This window comes from Portunus trituberculatus, chromosome 25 (genome assembly GCF_017591435.1).
Source record: "Portunus trituberculatus isolate SZX2019 chromosome 25, ASM1759143v1, whole genome shotgun sequence".
Classification (NCBI taxonomy): Eukaryota; Metazoa; Arthropoda; class Malacostraca; order Decapoda; family Portunidae; genus Portunus; species Portunus trituberculatus.
In genome coordinates this window covers 14,204,294-14,217,919 of record NC_059279.1, presented here as the reverse complement: position 1 = coordinate 14,217,919, position 13,626 = coordinate 14,204,294, and positions in this window count along the sequence as shown.

The window sequence follows — 13,626 nt, the reverse complement described above, 5'->3', positions numbered from 1 at the left end:
ACTCAAATTTTTACCTTTGCTGTAGTAACAAGGTTACAAGGCCATATCAAACAAACCAATTCAAACTGCAGCTGACGCCTATACCATCGCAGGTTAAAGTCTAAAGATCTAGAAAACACTAGCGGGTAACCTAACCTAACCTAACCTAACGCGAAGCGAGTCATGCGACTTAGGGAAGGCTGGGAACATTAACCGAGTCCATTCCATAATCCATAATTATATTGTACGTAGGCCCGATTCTAAATCGCATTGCTCTCACCATCACTTTTTTTAAAGGCTCCAGTTGAAGATACTCGTGTTTTTAAGAGTGTTATTATGGTTCTCCTGGTGATGGATTGACAAGATTTCTAGTTTATTAAAAGGAAAAACTGCCTTGAAAACTCTGCAAGTTGTCTCTGTGGCAGGGCCGTTTCTAGCTTTGTGGGGGCTCTAGGCAAGATGCTGTTTGGGGGGCCCTAGATTTCAACTTTTCATCGGGCCCCCCCTGGGTGCCTTGGGAAATTTAAATTTTCCAAGTTACCCTGGGGGGTCCCTGGTGGCTTGGAGCCCTATAGGCAATCGCCTAGTCCGCCTATAGCTAGAAACGGCCCTGCTCTGTTGTCTTGAAAAAAAAAAAAAAAAATGGCGTAGTGTCTCAATGAGAGAGGAAAGAGTTTCTGAATATGGCCGAGGAGATCCTATAAGACTGGTGTGGACAAACTACGGCCCGTGGGCGGCCCGCCAAAGGAATTCATGCGGCCCGACAAAAATGTTCGTAAAATTTGAAAGAGCAAGTTGATAAACAACGCCAAATAGTATTGTGAGCATTTCATTTTCTTCCGGCAAATATGCACATGCGTGTGAAAGTGACTTCTTTAGAAGTCTTTAATTATGGATTTTAAATATTAATGATTTTTTAGTTATATAGTACTGTCTGCGGTCCTATGAAATGGTAATATTTTTTAATGTTTGCCCACCCCTGACATAATGGGACTAACAACTAAGTGGCACTTTTTTTTTTTATTTCATTCCAAATGTTGCCTTTGTCAGCTTTCCCTTCATATATATATATATATATATATATATATATATATATATATATATATATATATATATATATATATATATATATATATATATATATATATATATATATATATATATATATATATATATATATATATATACAGGCGCGGATACAGGGGGGGGGCCCAGGGGGCCCGGGCCCCCCCAAAAATCTCCGCTCCTCTTTAAAAATCTCGACTGTATGCCATATGCTGATAGTGGGTACAGAACAAAATCGCTTAAAATAATTATTGTAATCTGCTGCAACTATAATGCGGAAAGCAGCGGAATGTGTCGTTGGCCGTATATGCATAATGCAGGCGCTGATGCAGGAGAAAGGGGGGAGATGGCTCGGGCTCGGGCCGCTATGTGGAGGTGGACGGGATACTATTTTTTTTCTGTATCTGATGCAACTTTTCACTCTCCTTCAGGGCCAGGGCACAGCAGGCACGTGCCCAAAGGCCAGGTCCCCGCACTCATCTAAGAATCTACGCGTATATACTCATATGGGGCCGTTCCCAGCAACCCAGGGACGATGGAGAGGGGCCGAGGGTATCGGACGAAATGTCTGCTAAAATCTGCTAAAATGTCCACTTTCTGTGATAGTCAAAACAATAACTTGTACCTTTCGTTTGCATTTCTGGAGAACTTAGAATTTTCTTTATTTACTTTCAGTATTTAAGTTACGGAAGTCGAAAACGTATATTGTTTATTATAGAACTAAATTTAAAGGCCTAGGAAAAATATGTGACCTCATTCCTCACATGCAAGCAATAAGTTAAATTTAGTGGATGGATGAATAAAAAAATAGTTAACCCTAAAAATAATAAATGCTCTTTTATTATAAATAATAGAAAATGACGTTGCACAGCTGATCGGGGGACAAGAAGACCGAGGAGGAATGTAGCACGCTGTATCCAGAGGTGAGCTTCCTCTCATGAATTTCCGCATTTTCTTGTATTTCTTCCCTCTAACTGATAGTGTATTGTTGTTGAAGATGTCAGAAGCATGTAAATAGGTTATTGCATACAGATTGAAAGTTCAGCTTTGGTCAGATCTTCATGTGTTATACCACTCATAAATGGAATGTGTTTACTGGCATGGCGGCGTGAGACCGTGGATGAGGATGGCGATGATGCCGGGAATCGTCTCTCCACCGACACTACCTGTTCAGATTTGCCTTTTCACTGGTCGAATGTGCAATTTCAATTGTTTTTTTGTAATTGCTTGCCACCTTAAATATTGATTACATATCATATGAGATAGGAGGAAGGAGTAATTTGTCACATACATACGTCGACTGTTCGAGAGCTCAGAGCTGAGAATTTTAAGCAAAAAACCGCCATCACTAATCACTATCCATTGGTCTTCACTATCTTGAGGGCGGCGGGCCCCCCCCAAATAGATATTCTGGATCCGCGCCTGTATATATATATATATATATATATATATATATATATATATATATATATATATATATATATATATATATATATATATATATATATATATATATATATATATATATATATATATATATATATATATATATATATATATATATATATATATATATATATATATATATATATATATATATATATATATATATATATATATATATATATATATATATATATATATATATATATAAGATCAGTATAAAGGTGTAAGATAAATTTTCACCCACAGTTTAAAGGTGTGATTGTTACGTGCGTCATACATGGTGAGGTCTGTTCGGGACCCAGCTGAACACCGCCACCTGCCTGACAGTGACAGTCATCAGCCGCCGGAGTGTCACCCACTCACTACACCTAGTGTAGGCCACTTAGGCCACCTCAAGGTACAGCGCTCACTTGTATTGTACTAGCGAGATACCAGAGTGATTATGGCCCTTTTCCTTGGGCACATAATGCACACGGTCGTGTGTAACTAATTTACTGAGTTTCTACTCTAGAATAGTTGATAGAGTACAAGAAAGAGAGGGATGGGTTGACTGTAATTTGGATTTAAAAAAGGCGTTTGATAAAGTGCCACATACAAGATTACTGTGGAAGTTAGAGGAGAAGGGTGGCTTAAAATGAAGCACATTGAGATGGATGGAAGATTATTTTAGAGGGAGAGAAATAAGGACCATAGTTAAAGATATGAAGTCCAAGTGGAGAGCAGTAGAAAGCGGAGTGCCGCAGGGGTCAGTATTAGCGCCAATACTTTTCCTCATACATATAAACGATATGCCAGAAGGAGTGAACAGCTACATAAATCTGTTTGCGGACGATACGAAACTGTACAGTTATAAAGCAAAAAGAGGATTGTGAAATACTGCAGGAAGACCTAAATAAGATCTGGGAATGGAGTAAAAAGTGAGAAATGGAATTCAATGTGGACAAAAGCCATGTCGTGGAAATGGGAGAGTGAAAGACGACCCGTGGGAATCTATAAGATGGGGATGGAGTAGAACTGGAGAAAGAAAAAAAGGAAAATGACTTAGGAGTGACGATGGAAGAAAACAATCAACCGTAAGCCATACTGATAGAATTTTCAGAGACATATAATTTGCTAAGGAATATTGGATTAGCATTTCATTACATGGACAAAGAAATTATGAAGAAATTGATAAGTACTATAATAAGACCCAGATTGGAATATGCAGGAGTAGTGTGGACTCCTCATAAAAAGAAACACATAAGGAAGTTGGAGAGACTACAAAAAAATGGCTACAAGAATGGTTCCAGAATTTGAAGGGATGACATATGAGGAGAGACTAAAGGCTATGGATCTACCAACCCTGGAACAGAGAAGGGAGAGAGGGGATCTGATACAAGTTTATAAATTGATCACCAAGTGGGTGATGAGAAACTGATCCTGAGAGAAGAATATGACATTCGAAGCACAAGATCGCATAGTAAAAAGCTGAGAAAGGGAAGATGTCTGAGAGATGTTAAAAAGTATAGTTTCCCGCAAAGATGTGTTGAGACGTGGAACAGTTTGAGTGAAGAAGTGGTGTCAGCAACGAATGTGAATAGTTTTAAAGAAAAATTGGATAAGTGTAGATATGGAGACAGGGCCACACGAGCATAAAGCCCAGGCCCTGTAAAACTACAACTATAGTCCTGCTCGTCTAAGAATGTGGATTGGGTGCGGCCCCCATGGGAAATAGCGGGAGGACAGCGCTGCCATACCTTTAATCCCTCGTTGGCTAACCCCCCTCTCTCCCTCTTCCTCCCTCTCTCTTACCCCTCCCTCTTCCTCCCCCTCTCTTTCTTCCTGGTCAAGGACACCGCAGCTGACCTCCCATCACCTGTATGGATGGCGGGCGTGATTGGTGTTGCTGCCGTGAAGATTTGAATGTAGTTTTTTTCTTACTTATGTCAGCTTATTTTAAAGTACTTTCCTTCACGATATAATCTAATTATAACTATGGAACTATTTACCCATCCCAAACCGCAAGGGTAAACCTCTTTATAAGTATATTATTTTTTTTTTAGCAACACTGTAAAATATGTATGCCACGTTTCTTGCCAGGCTTATGAATATATTATCAATAATAAGTTTACTGCTCTCTCATACGTTGTAATACTAAGGCTAAATGCGTATGTATATTTGCTGACCATATTTGCTAAAGTTTTACTACTATTAGAACTCTGCTGCATCACTGGCTATGAGACATGCTTCACCACTGTACAGCGGGAATTCCCCAACAAGCCGCACCCAATCCACATTGTTAGAGGAGCAGGACTATAGGTAAATACACACACACACACACACACACACACACACACACACACACACACATTGGATGACCGATTACTTAACAGATGGGGAAATGAGGACAGTGATAAGAGATACACCATCAAGTTGGAGCGCTGTAACCAGTGGCGTACCACAGGGTTCGATGTTGGCACCAATCATGTTCCAAATATATGTCAACGATATACGAGGGTTTGAGTAGCTACATAAATTTGTTTGCAGATGATGCCAAGCTTTTGAGAGTTATAAAAAAAACAAAATGATTGTATGGAATTACAGAAAGGTATTGGTAAGATCAGGAGATAGAGCCAGAAGACCAGATAGGCCGCCGTGGTACAGTGGAACCATGCATGCTTTGGGGTCCGAGGGGTCTCCAAGCGCACGGGTTCGAATCCTGTCCACGGTCCGAGTGTAGGTTGGGCTTCCTCACTCGGGGCAACGGTTTCCTAGCGGGTGGGCTTTGAGATAGGAGGTACCACAAAAAGTATCACCTTTAGCCCATAAATTCCCGTGAAAAGCCAACATAGTATTAAAAAAAAAAAAATAGAAATTAGAATTTAATACTAAGAAATGCCATGTAATGGAAATCGGTAAAAGTAATAGAAGACCTACATGGGAATATGAAATGGGAGAAGAGATTATAATGAAAAGAAGAGAAGAGAAAGACCTGGGAGTGATTATACAAGACACCCTGAATCCAGAAAGACATATGAATAGATTATTTGCTTCAATATACAAGACACTAACAAACATCAGGATAGCATTCAATTACATGGATAAAAGTATGATGAAAAAGATATTAACCACTATGATAAGACCTAGATTAGAATATGCAGCAGTGGTATAGTTGCCATATAGGCAGAAAGATATCAAGAAACTAGAAAGGATACAAAGGGTTGCTACAAAGATGGCCCCTGAAATAAAAGATCTTCCCTATGACGAAAGACTGAAGGAGATGGAGCTACCAACTTTGAACGATAGACGGAAAAGAGGAGACTTAATAACGATGTATAAGTTAGTAAACAATATGGAGAAGATAGATAGACAAGACCTGGTAACACTGACGGAGCAGGGAGACAGACAAACAAGAGGACATTCCAAGAAAATCATGAAAAGTCAGTGTCATAGGAATATCAAGAAGTTCAGTTTTCCACATAGGACAGTAGACATCTGGAATAGATTAAGTGAAGAGATTGTAACAGCAGAAAGTGTGCGCAAATTTAAGGAGAAGTTAAATAAATGTAGATATGGAGATAGATTACTATGAGCCCCGTTCGAATCCTGTAACATACAACTAGGTACACACACACACACACACAACGATATTAATGCTGCTCTTGCTGTTGCTGATACTACTATACTACATTCCCTCAAACACTTCCATTCTCCATTTCATCCACCTATTATTACACTTCATGCATTTTAGGTGGGAAACTGCAGGAAATTCCCGGGAAACACTGAGAATTTAAGAAAATCTTGACGAGTTGACATGGAGAGGGAGGGTGTTTGGTGTTGGGGGGAGGATCTTGGTCGAGGTCTTAGTGGGCACTGGACGGTCTGAACAGGGATATACAAAAAAAATTGCCTTATTTAACAGAGTAATTTATCTATTTAGGTGGTCGATTCTGCCTTTGTTTTGTGGCTGCGCCTCGCACCCACAACTGACAGCCGGGATCACGGGAGCGCAGGGTGGGCAAGGGACGCTCGCCATTGGCGGATCGCGGCCCAGCCAGGCCTGCGGTGATCTGGTTCGGGATTGGCCAGTGTGTCCAGCACTCCCTCTCTTCCGATCCGTTTCCTGATTGGTCATCATGTCCAGCTCTGATCGGTCACGTGATTGGCTACCTGCGATCCGGCTGTAAGGTATATATATAACCGCTGTACTCAAATAAATCAGTTCCTGACCTGCCACCACGCTTTTCACTGCCCTCGCTGCCTAGGCTAGTAGCTGCTCGCTACAGTTTCACTCTCGGGGTCGGAAACAGGGTAGTGCAGGATGGAATGACCTGGGGAGAAAGGCACGGCTGAGGTGCCCCTGTGGCCCATTGTTTACGTACATAATTAATTTAAAAAATCACCAGAAGAAAAAAAAGGCGTCCATACTAGAATACACTACATTTTTTTACTCAAACAGATACGTAAACTAATAACCAAAATATGAAAACATTACTGAGTCTGTAGTCTCCCAGATCTTTTTTCCTCTTTGGTCTTCATTATTTTTTCCTCTCCCATCAGATGGTTCCATACCAGTCTTCTCTTGCTCTTTCCTAGTTTTGTTACATGGCATTTCTTGGCATTGAACTCCAATTTCCACTTCTTACTCCACTCGTGGATTTTATTTATATCTTCTTGCATCTTCTTGGGTTTTGATTATTCTTAGCAGCTTTGCATCATCAGCGAATAAATTAATATAACTGTTTACCCCATTGTGAATGTCGTTTACATATACATCTGGAATATAATGGGGGCTAACACTGACCCTTGTAGCACTCCACTCATTACTTTGCCCAAAGCTAAGTATGTATCTTTGATCACAGTTTTCATCTCCCTGTTCTTCATATAATCCCTTGTCCATTTTAACAAAGTTGCTCGCAGGCCTCCTATGCTCTCTAGTTTCCAAAGCAGTCTGCCGTGAGTGTCTTTATGAAAGGCCTTTTTAATGTCCAGGTATACTGTGTCCACCCATCCGTCTATGCATTCCAGTCCTTCTAATACTCTCAAGTAGAAGCTTAATAAGTTGGACACACATATGACCATCTTGTCCTGAACCCAAATTGCCTGTTCAATATGACTTGTTCTTCTTCCAGATGTTTAACCCATTTTTCTTTGATAATCATTTCGCACAACTTCCCCATAACACTTGTAAGTGACACCAGTCTGTAATTTAATGGCTCAGTTGCCTTCCCTCCTTTAAATATCGGTATTACATTGGCTCTCTTCCATTCTCGTGGAACTTTCCCTTCATTTAGTGAACTTGTAATTATTTCCCAAATTGGATCCAACATTTGCTCTCTACAATCTTTAAGCACCTAGCCTGCACCATCGGGTCCCATTGCTTTTCTGACATCTAAATTATCTAATAATCTTCCAATGTCCTCTTTGTGCACTTTGATTTCCAGTAATCCTTGGCAATGCAATGTCCTATTTGGTTATGTAAAATTCTCTTCAATAGTGAACACAGTTTTGAAGTTTTCATTCATTTTTTCACACATTTCCTTCTTTGCTTGGCATGTCTTCCCTCCTTTATTTATTTTTTCTATTGTTTCCTTGTTCTTCATTTTCCTATTCATAAACTCGTAGAAAAGCTTTGGTTTGTGTTCACTTTTATGCACCACATCTTTCTCAAAGTTTCTTTCTTCTCTCTCCTTACTCTAATATATTAATTTCTCGCATCCCTATACTGCCGTCTGTTATTGTCATTTTTCTGCTTTATGAGTTTCTTCCAAGCTTTGTCTTTGGCCTTTTTAGCTTCTGTGCATCTAGCATTGTACCAAGCGTGTATTTTTCTCTTAACTCTATAAAAAGGTATGTATTTCTTTACTCCTTCGTTATATTTCTGTAAAAAAATTTTGTATTTCCCTTGTATTGTCCTTTCGTACATAATTCACCATTCAGTATCAGCAAAAAAATGTCCTTAATTTTTCAAAATCTGCTCTTGTGTAATCGAATCTCTCTTTTTTTGTAATCATCTCTGTAACTCACCCCATCCTCCACCTGTATTTCCAGCTCTAATTTTACATAATCACTTCTTCCCATTGGACTGAGGTATTGTATGCTGGGAGGGAGCTTTGGTTATTTTGTGAATACCGGCAACCCTCGCTTAACGAAGGGGCTACGTTCCTGAAAACCCTTCGTTAAGCGAATTTTCGTCAAGCTAACCAATTATAACAAGTTTCACCCCTGACTTGAGCTTCCATTGAGAGTAAACAAAGTGAGAGTGCATCTTATTATTGAATTCCCTCTCTGGGTGCATGGTATTCAATTATTGTTACTTTTTTTTTTTTTTTTTTTGAGAGAGAGAGAGAGAGAGAGAGGAGGAGGAGGAGGAGGAGGAGGAGGAGGAGAAGAAGGAGGGAGGAAATGGGTAGGAAGGAGGGAAGGGGAGGAGGATGGGATACACGAGGTAGTTTGTGATGACGTCACAACTTTACTTGTTCGATTTACTTCACGAGTGTCGGCTACGATACACTTAATATCAAGAGTAAACGCCGTAATTAAATACACTTGTGAATGCACTATAATGTCAAAAATTAGGGCAGGGTGTGAATGGTTATTTCGGAAATATGAGCGAAAAACGATGGGTCAAAGCCGCTGAAATACTTAGTAGGCAACATTGCAGAGCGTTTTGGTGGCATATAGAGTGAGGGAAGACAAGCTGCTGCTGATGCTAGGGGAGTGAGTGGTGCGCGTTTTGTCCACGAGAGGCGCTGGTGTATTCAAAAGCCTGTCGGCTTGCGTGATACAGCGTGGCTTTCAAACTTGAAAAAAATTACCTGGATAAAATTTTGTTAAAGCGAGTTTGGTGTTTGTTAAACGAGCAGATGGTAGTAAAATGAAACCTTCCTTGTAGCGAAATTTCGTTGTGTGAACCTTCGTTAAGTGGGGGTTGCCTGTACTAGGTCAAGTAACGATGGTTCTTCTTCCCCCCTGTACCTTGTTGACTCCACCCACCTGTCCATGGATTGTATTTACCATAGTCAACTGTAACACTTCTTCACTCCACTGTCCAGCATTATCCATTACTTCCATCTCTCTCCAGTTGTTTTCTTACAGTTAAAGTCTCCAACTAAAAGTATTCTTCCAACTCTTCTCAATGTATTATCTAAGCATTTAATCACCTCTCTGTGCATGTCTTTATGTTCCTCAATTTCCATGTATTTGTTTTAGGTGGCACATACCATGAAACCATGATTTTCCTTTTTCCCAATTCCTTTGTTTTGATTGTTACTCCCATTTCTTCCACCTTGCCCTCACCATATTGCACATCCTTCACACATATATTATCACAAACCATTATTAGCACTCCTCCTCGCCCTTTACTCTTCCTGTTTCTTCTCCAGCTATTGTATCCCTCTTCCTTAAAATTTACATGGATCTCCGCTCTTAGTGTTGTTTCAACAATGCACATAACATCCAGTTTTTCTCTTTCAAATAATCTCTAACCTCCAACATGCTTGATAACAATCCATCTATATTAGTATAAGTTACTCCTAATTTCTTGCCTCCTCCATGACCTCTTTCTTCTTCTGTAGATACCACTTCTTTAGTCTCATATCCAGAACCCTCCAGTAGAAAATCTTTTTCTCGATCTCCGTCCTTTTCTCGTTTTTTTCTTAGCTTCATTTCTTAGCACACTCTCTTTTTCCTTCTCCTCTGGTTCACATATCTTTTTATCCAAATATCTTTATGTTCATTAGCATCGGCCAGCTTCCCTTTCCTTGTCATAATTTCCTCCACTACCACTTGGGATCTTATTCTCACTTTCTGGTCTCCTACCCTCCCCCCTCACTAAATCTTCCCAATCTAATCACATCCTACACCTGGTCCAGCTCCTGTGTGCTGTCTTGGACCTGTTTGATAATAGTTTTGGCTAATTCTTTCTCTTCATGTTCTCTCATGAATTTTTTTTTTTTCCTTCATCCCAAAAATCATGAAACATATCCTCTTATCCACTGTATCACACACTAGGTATTCTTTCTCCTTAATTACTTGTATTACAGCATTTTTTTTTTCTCCTGAATTTGCCTCTTTACTATCTCTGAAAATTTAACTTTTTCCTCTTCTTGTTCTTGTTTGTCTTGTAATTCCTTCAGCTTGTTTTCACCCAATCCACCTTCCACCCTGTCCTCAATCCCATCCTGTACTTTCATCTGTAAGCTCCTTACAGAGTTTTCATAGTCTTGACATGTATCTTTTAGTACATCATTTTGTTTCTTTATCTCCTATATCTCCTCCTTTAATCCTTGAATGATTACATTAACCTTATCACATTTGACTAATCTCAAACGCAGCTCTGTGTTTTCCGTTGTCAGTCTGTCCTGCTTGTCTATTAAACTCGACATCACTTCCTTCAAGTATCTAGCTCTCTTTTTATGTTGATCAACCACCTCATATTTCCTCTTTCATCCCTAAATCCAGAAAAGTCTTTATCCATATTATACTCAGTCAATCTCCTGAGTCGTAAAGGTGTTTCAATAAATCGCAGATTTTCACTCGGTGGCGTTTGTTTTGATTGTGTCATACGTCTGGCTGCACCATTCAGTTCTGCTTCTTTCTCCATTTTTATCCATCTGTATGATCCAAAAAACTTGTTTATTATGGAGACGGGAGAACCCCATGGCCCCCTATCCCCCTGTACATACGTTGAGATCAGGCTCCAACGCCTGTTGTAGCTTGTTCCCTGGGAGGTGTTCAGCACGTCCTCTCTGCGCAATGTCAGCAGTGTGTGTGTGTGTGTGTGTTGACCAAAAGAAAAAAAATATTCACACTAAGAATGATTTTTGCAATAAACTTGAAATAAGGTGAGGAGGATGTTTGGTGCAAAATGAGTCCATTCATCATTGACTCCACTTAAGTTACATATTTGTGGTAGCTATAAAATGTTGGATGGAGGATATCAGACATAGGATGGTTAGAAACACTTGCATTTATTGTCAAAAGAACATACGTGAAATGATAGGGAGCTAAAAAGTGACATCTTTGTTCCTTATAAAAAAAAAGAACTTTTCATAACATATTATGCAAGTGGTGACATCACTTGGTTAATATAAGATAACTACACCTTATGCATACCTCTTTCTTCACTAGGTATATAATTTATTTAATTCCCAAGTAAGTAATGTTCAGAGAGTACATTCATATCATTAATGAAAGAAAGGCATCATCTTTGCAAAGTACTAACACTGGCCAGCCACAATGATGTCACTGGAGCTCAGTATTTGTCACCCAGTGCAAGACACTTGTTGCTACTTCACTTAATACTTTTTAGCATATTTCTGCTGTAGGTGGCAATGTTTTGTTCAAATTTACCTTACACTGTGTATATATATATATATATATATATATATATATATATATATATATATATATATATATATATATATATATATATATATATATATATATATATATATATATATATATATATATATATATATATATATATATATATATATATATATATATATATATATATATATATATATATATATATATATATATATATATATATATATATATATATATATATATATATATATATATATATATATATATATATATATATATATATATATATATATATATATATATATATATATATATATATATATATATATATATATATATATATATATATATATATATATATATATATATATATATATATATATATATATATATATATATATATATATATATATATATATATATATATATATATATATATATATATATATATATATATATATATATATATATATATATATATATATATATATATATATATATATATATATATATATATATATATATATATATATATATATATATATATATATATATATATATATATATATATATATATATATATATATATATATATATATATATATATATATATATATATATATATATATATATATATATATATATATATATATATATATATATATATATATATATATATATATATATATATATATATATATATATATATATATATATATATATATATATATATATATATATATATATATATATATATATATATATATATATATATATATATATATATATATATATATATATATATATATATATATATATATATATATATATATATATATATATATATATATATATATATATATATATATATATATATATATATATATATATATATATATATATATATATATATATATATATATATATATATATATATATATATATATATATATATATATATATATATATATATATATATATATATATATATATATATATATATATATATATATATATATGAGCCAGTGAAGTTGTCAGGTCAAATAGAGGGATAAGGCAGAACACACACATGCACACAGATACACACACACACACACAGATACACACACACACACACACACACACACGCCCGGTAGCTCAGTGGTTAGAGCGCTGGCTTCACAAGCCAGAGGACCGGGGTTCGATTCCCCAGCCGGGTGGAGATATTTGGGTGTGTCTCCTTTGACGTGTAGCCCCTGTTCACCTAGCAGTGAGTAGGTACGGGATGTAAATCGAGAAGTGACCTTGTTGTCCCGGTGTGTGGTGTGTGCCTGGTCTCAGGCTTATCCGAAGATCGGAAATAATGAGCTCTGAGCTCATTCCGTAGGGTAACGTCTGGCTGTCTCGTCAGAGACTGCAGCAGATCAAACGGTGAAACACACACACACACATACACACATACACCGGGTGGAGATATTTGGGTGTGTCTCCTTTCACGTGTAGCCCCTGTTCACCTAGCAGTGAGTAGGTACGGGATGTAAATCGAGGAGTTGTGACCTTGTTGTCCCGGTGTGTGGTGTGTGCCTGGTCTCAGGCCTGTCCGAAGATCGGAAATAATGAGCTCTGAGCTCGTTCCATAGGGTAACGTCTGGCTGTCTCGTCAGAGACTGCAGCAGATCAAACAGTGAAACACACGTGATGTGGTCTCAGTCCTACCCAAAGATTGGTCAGTATGAGCTCTGAGCTCTTTCCGTAGGGGAAAGGCTGGCTGGGTGACCAGCAGGTGACCAGCAGACAGCCTTGGTGAACACACACACACACACACACACACGAAAGCCATGAAAT